The sequence below is a fragment of the Arachis hypogaea genome, chromosome 3, assembly GCF_003086295.3.
Source record: "Arachis hypogaea cultivar Tifrunner chromosome 3, arahy.Tifrunner.gnm2.J5K5, whole genome shotgun sequence".
NCBI lineage: Eukaryota > Viridiplantae > Streptophyta > Magnoliopsida > Fabales > Fabaceae > Arachis > Arachis hypogaea.
Genome location: NC_092038.1, coordinates 122,157,452 through 122,164,112, shown reverse-complemented (window position 1 = coordinate 122,164,112; position 6,661 = coordinate 122,157,452). Strand labels below are relative to the sequence as shown.

Below are 6,661 nucleotides of genomic sequence, written 5' to 3'. Positions count from 1 at the left end.
TTACTGGATAGGCAACAGTTTAGAACTGTTCTCTTGCACGACGTAGCGGTTTAAAACCATAACTGGATAAGCAACAATTTTAAACTGTTGTAATTTTGTTATTCATAAAGATAACAGTTTAAAAGCATTGTCTTTGGTGTTTTTTTTTTTTTTGCAATGGTTTTAATACCATTGCCATTTTGTAACTACCTTAAACAACGATTTTAACACCATTGTCTTTGGCAACTTTTGACACCAGTATTTTCTAATTATATATTTCTTTATTTACAATAGTTTTTTCATATTGCATTGAAATTAATATTCCAACTAATTTTTAGTGTCAATAGATTAATATTCCAACTATTTGAATCAAATCACTAAAAAAAACTAATTGAACATTTGATTTATAACGTATTCTATAAGATTCATACATATTTGTGACCTATAAAAAAAGATTTTAGAATTCAAATAAACTAAGATACTTTAAATCACATAATAAAAGTCTAAGTCATAACATTATCTAATCATAAACAAAAGAGATTTGAGCTTCTTTGCATCCTCAATGCTTTCACGACAGCTCCTACTACAGCAACAACCCAACCACTCAATGAACCTGCACAACACAAACCCAGGGGAAAAAAAGAAAAGAAAAGTACGATCAGAGTATTATAGATACCTCAAAAACCTAAACTTAATTGCACAAAATGAATGACAAATATACAAACAAGAGCAGAACCACAAGCTAGTAGGGTCATCCCCATATTTCCAAACAACCACAAAGTCCCAGGCTTTGGCTTCAACATAGGGCCTAAGCCACTCTAAAACTGCAGAATCACTCATTATTAGGGCCTAAGCCACTCTAAAACTGCAGAATCACTCATTATTTCTTTCTTCCTATGAATATAATGCAGCCTTTGTGTCACTTATTATTATATATATAGTAAGCTGATACAAGTTTCAACAGTTTCACAATTACACAAGCACATGATGTGCACGACAATTTTCCAGACCAAATAATTGGGTGGGACAAGTGTATCATTCTATTCAATACAAATATATCTCTGATATGTATATATAGTGTGTGAATATGCTCCTGCAAGAAAATCGAAGCACAGAAAAAGAAAAAAGCAAGTTGTTTTTTATTGACATGTCATGGCAAGTGGGTACAAAGTTTCATGAAGTTGCAGTGAGAGCAACCCACAACTGCACAAGCACAAGCACATCTACTCTTAACCAATGAAATTATAAATTAAACCTTCGAGACATGTCTCAATTAACTTGATGAGTGTTTTTGAACATATTTCAAGATATTAGTAGGGATCTTCCAAATAAAAACACAAACATATTGACAGAAATTATGCTAAAGTTGTTATAAATTATGCTATCTTATGACAGAAACACAAAAATATTGACAGACACAAACTTGTTTGAAGAAAGAGACAGATACATGGATATAAATAGAGACATGACCATTTTGTCTTATCTCTAGCTATCTCCTTTTTTATATTTTCTGCTGAGACACTTAGCAAACTTGGAGTTAATGGTGGAACATATACCTATTCGGCCAATGAATGTTGTGTCAACCAGTGAAGCAATAGGATCAGCTGTCAAAGCCATAGCAGAAGGCACTGCAATTGACAATATTTCCCAACCAAGGTTGTCTGCTTTGAAAACAAGTTTGCAGTAAGAAAATAAAAAAAAAAAAAGTCAAGAATTACACCTGTAGAAGAGAAACAATGAAGTAGCAATGAAAATAAGTAGCTGGTATCCCTAAATAAACTGCAAATTAAAATTCTGCTCCCATCTTGTGCTGAAATGAGTTTGTCAGCCATATCAAGGAAGCCAAATTAAGTTTTCTACTTATGAAACCAACATGAAGAGTTGTCATTAATAGGGCCACTAAAATGATACTAGATACCAGAATTCAGACGCCAAAAATATATTCTCCATATATATATGATTTAATACTGGCCTAAAAATCAAAGCATAGTATCAATGATCAAGGAACAGTTATAACAAGTTGATAGAGCAGGTGGAGGCGCGTAAAAGTATAACAACCAAGTAAATTGCAGTTGCTGCTCTGATATCCACCTAACCATAATTTATGTATGAAAAATTGCAGAAAGTAGCCCAACCAAAAATCAAGAACAAATTAGAAATTATAAAAAAATCAGAATGCAAACACTAAACAGTAAACACTAAATAACAGCACAGAAGTGAATCAAAACCAAAAACAGAATAGCAATAAATTACTGAATCAATAACAAATTAAATGCAAAAAATAGCAGCAACTATCAGAATAGAAACCAGTGACAGGCATTGACCAAAACATGTAGCATTATACCAAATCAATATTCAAATCAAAACAGAAACCAAATCAATTAAACTCACAGAACAAGAGACACTTGAGTTACCTAAACAGAGGTTGAGCCACAATGAGGAGGCAGAGAACCAGTGATAGGGCAAGATTCAGAAGCAGCGACGTCCAGAGGGACAACGGCGTGACAGCAGAAGCAGCAAAGCAGAAGTAAAAGCTTCAATGGCGGCAGCTCACGGATACAGGGATTCTCCTCTGCGACGGCGACGGCGACGACGGTACTGGCGCGGACTCCACGAACAGCGACGGCGAGGGTTCCCTCCCTCCTCGCGTTCGGCCTCTCTCTCTCTCCCCTCATGAACTCTGCGCGCCTCTGTCTCTCTTCCCTTCGTGACCGGCGGCTCGGTGGCAACACGGCGGCGGCGTGGGCTGAACGGTGACGACGTGACGGCGGCTCCCTCTCTTCCTCTCTTCGTCATTTCTGTATATGTGTTTTGTGTGTGGTGTGTGGTGTGTTGTGTGTTATGTGAGAAGAGGGGCGGGGGGTTTGGGGGGCGGCATCTGAGGGTTGTAGGTTGTGTGTGTAATAGAATTAGGGTTAGATAAAAATTAGAGTTAGTTAGGATTTTTTTTTTGGTGACTAGAGTTGGTTAGGATTTGATTTGGAAACTTTTGAATTAATTAGAGTAGGATAATTTTAATACAATTAGGATATAGAGTATTAATTTAAATTTTAATATTTTTTAAAATTATTTTTTAAAAAATATTATTTATTGTATTAGTTTACTAATTAGCTTTCAATGAATTTTTAATTTAAAATTATAAGATGATATAATTAATTCTTTTTATTCATAAAACTTAAATGATTAAATTACAAAAATATCAATTATTTAAATCAAATTATATAAAATTTTTATTATTTTATAATTATAAACTTTTATAATTTAAATATAAAAAATTATTCAATAATTATAAATTAAATAAAACTCTAATTTAAATAGTCAAAACTTTATTATTTTTAAATTTTTAAAATTTAAATTGTAAATAAGAAAATATTCAATAATTATAAGGTTTGGTAAAAACCTTAATTTATTTTAAATTTAATTTATCAAAACTTATTTTAATTATTTAAATATTAGAAAATTATTGCTTAATAAAAAATTTATTGTAATGGTTATAAAATCGTTCTTTAAAATAGTCAAAAAGGACGGTTTTATTTTATTACTATAATTTAATGAAAAATTAACTTCAACAGCAATATTATAAAAACTGTTATCTAAAATCATCTAAAGGAACGATTTTAAAGTGTAGCAGCTTTGGCAACGATTTTTAAGCGTATCTTTTGTATAATTATTTAAACAACATTAAAAAATTGTTGCTTAAAATCAAATTTTAGTAACGGCTATAAAACCATTCTTTAAAATCGTCAAAGAGAACAGTTTTATTTTGTTGCTATAAAATAATGAAAACTGAACTTTAATAGTAACACTGCAAAAAATCATTGTCTAAAACTATTTAAGAAAACGGTTTTAAGGCGTTGTAGATTTTGGCGTTGTTAAAGTCCATATTTGTTGTAGTGATAGAATGCATAATTGGAATTTAGTTTGTTAGTTAAAATTATTGATAACACCTGATTTGAAATTTTTGGTAGTTTTTATTTATTGTTAGTGTGATAATAAATTAATTAAATAATGTTAATAATTAAATTAATAGAGTTTAATTTGTGGATAATTTGATTAATTATTTTAAATTGTATGAGAACATAAATCACTACTAGAAAATTAGTTATTACAGACGGATATTTTCGACAGATTTTATCTTACAGAAATACAGACAGAATTTTAGAGGGATTTTTTGTCGGAAAACAAAAAAAAATGAATTAGCATAAATTACAGATAGAAAAGAGAATCTGTCGATAATTCTATCAGAAAAATTAATTTATTTTCATGGAAAATGATTACAGACAAAAAATCCATCTATAATTAAATAAACAGAATATTGTTATTTTATAAAATTATTACAGACAAAAAATCTATTTGTAATTTAAAATATTCCCTCGGAAATATTAAAATAAAGAATTGGTTAACGTTACTCTCAATTCCTCATTTCACTTTTTTTACGTTTTCCTTGGATTACTCCCATGGCTTCTCTCTCTCCATTGAAGATGTGACGTCCTCTGCTGTCGCCACCACCGCCACCGCCACCGCCACCGCCACCGCCACCGCTCGCATCGCACGAGCTCCCTCCACCACCGCTCTCATCGCGTTTGCTCCCTTCGTCACCGCTCTTGTCTTACGAGCTCCCTCCGCCGCCGCTCTCGTCGCTGCTTCTTCTCTCCTCGCTGGAGGTTTGTCATCGTCTCTTCTCATCTCCGTTAGTTCAGGTAGGCCTTCGCCTCCTTCTCATCCCTAACCCTAATCCTTCCATTGTGATTCTGTTCCGATTTCATTATCTATATCCCTAGCCCTAGCCCTAGCCCTAGCCCTAGCCCTAGCCCTAGCCCTAGCCCTAGCCCTAGCCCTAGCCCTAGCGCTAACCCTGTCCTTTCCCTATTTTGCTTGAAGTTGAAAATCAAAGAATACGATCCAGGAGAGCTCTTATATTTGTAAATCAGCTGTTGTTGCTGCAGAGAACTGAGTTTCTAAATTCTAAGCTATGAATTTTGTATATTCCTGTAATTTGTAAAATCTAAAACATAAAAATTTCTATGATTGTGGTATAAAATGAAGTTTGTTTATGAACTATATATTTGAATTGCTAAGATTTTTTATCTGGAATTTGCATGTTCTTGTTCCTTCCAGTTTATGTTATGACTTATGACTATTGATTTTGGCTCCTCCTTCCTGTCCTTGTCTGAATCTGCTGAATTGCTTTTTATCAAATTTTTTAAATTTAGAATTCTCTACTGAATAGTTATATTAGTTCTCTGCTGAATTGCTTTTTATCAAAATTTAGAGTACAAAATAATAGTGAAAAAAAAGACGAAAATTAGTTCTTAGTGGACTCTTGAATGATATATGTTGCATTATTTATTTTAGCTTATGAGCATTTTTACCTATGCTCTGGCTACAATTTTGATAGATTTTCTGATTTTCTTGCAGTGAAACATGATTGTGTGTTTGGTGCTGACTTGGATTTAAATGAAATAACCTATGTATTAGAGGTATAAGAAGCTTCCTCTCCCCACTTACTGTGCTTTTTTCCTCCCACTCTCATATCAACTCCCATTTTGATGTATCAAGGTGATTAAGTTTTTAGCATTTATTTCTGTTCAATATATATTTGTTTTGGTATTCAGAATGTTTTGCAATTATGTAGCTTCTCTTACTGGGTTCTGTTAGCCATCACCGTATTATGTAACTCGAGTTCACTTAATTTTGAATCAGGGATTCAGCTGTAGCTAGTATGATAGGAGCAAAAGGTTTAAATGGGAATTCATGACCTGATTTGGACATGTACCATTCGGATGGCTAACTGATCCAGGTGACAGTATTAGGCTGCTACTTTTTCTATCCAGAATGAATATCATGACCCTCATACAGTGAATGAGCCACCTCCTCCCATGGTGCCCATTACTGTTATAGATGGACCAACTGCCAAAAGAGTTGGTACATACTGCTTCCTCTCTCTCATGGCAAAGCCTAATTTATTGTGAAAAGAAATTAATGTCTCAAATGCTTCAAAATTGATTATTAAGCTTTATATTTTCTTGTGCTACATTTGCAGTATGTTTGGATGGAACATTGCTTGCCTATCACTTTCATCTTGGATCTGGATCAGGAGCCAATAGTTGGCTCATTGACTTAGAGGTACATCCAAAAAATATATACTTATAGTGTCTCCTATATAGTCTCTCACCTATGGTTGGTCTTGGATTTGGAAGAGGGCCCTTCAGCGTGTAGATTCATAATATTTAAGAAGGATATAAGTTCATGGGACACCTTATTATCATACTTCTAGTCTGTTCAATCTCAGACATTGTCCTCGAAACTTCTGACCTGGCGGTGATACGTGAGCATCTTTTCTATCTTTTCCTAGTGAATTTGCACTTAAATTGTTGAATTTAATAAAGAATTAATTATCTTTTAGCCAATATGGATGCTACTTTGAGTCTTTTGCAATTTTGTTTATTTTAGGTGGCATTCGGCAGAATTTGATGGAGTTTCTGCAGCACAAGAATAAAAGGATATGGCAGCGAAGAGCGATGCGCACGTGTGCCTGACGCGTGCGCGTGATTTGGAGGTATCCATGGCGACACGTGTATGTGACTGACGCGTACGCGTGAATTAAAAATTTTCTCAGCGACGCGTGCGCCTGACCGACGCGTCCGCGTGACTCGCAGAAAAGACAACTGACGCGTATGCG

The 6,661-nt window shown here is 33.9% G+C and overlaps 1 long non-coding RNA gene across 1 annotated transcript; it reads right to left on the bottom strand.

The window, feature by feature from the left end:
• Positions 1–360: 360 nt before the first annotated feature.
• Positions 361–2,969, bottom strand: LOC112791194 (uncharacterized). Its single transcript, XR_003197168.3, has 3 exons — positions 2,394–2,969; positions 1,536–1,640; positions 361–592 (listed from the first exon to the last, which is right to left on the bottom strand). It is a non-coding gene; the product is annotated as an uncharacterized lncRNA (long non-coding RNA).
• Between the last annotated feature and the right edge of the window lie 3,692 nt (positions 2,970–6,661).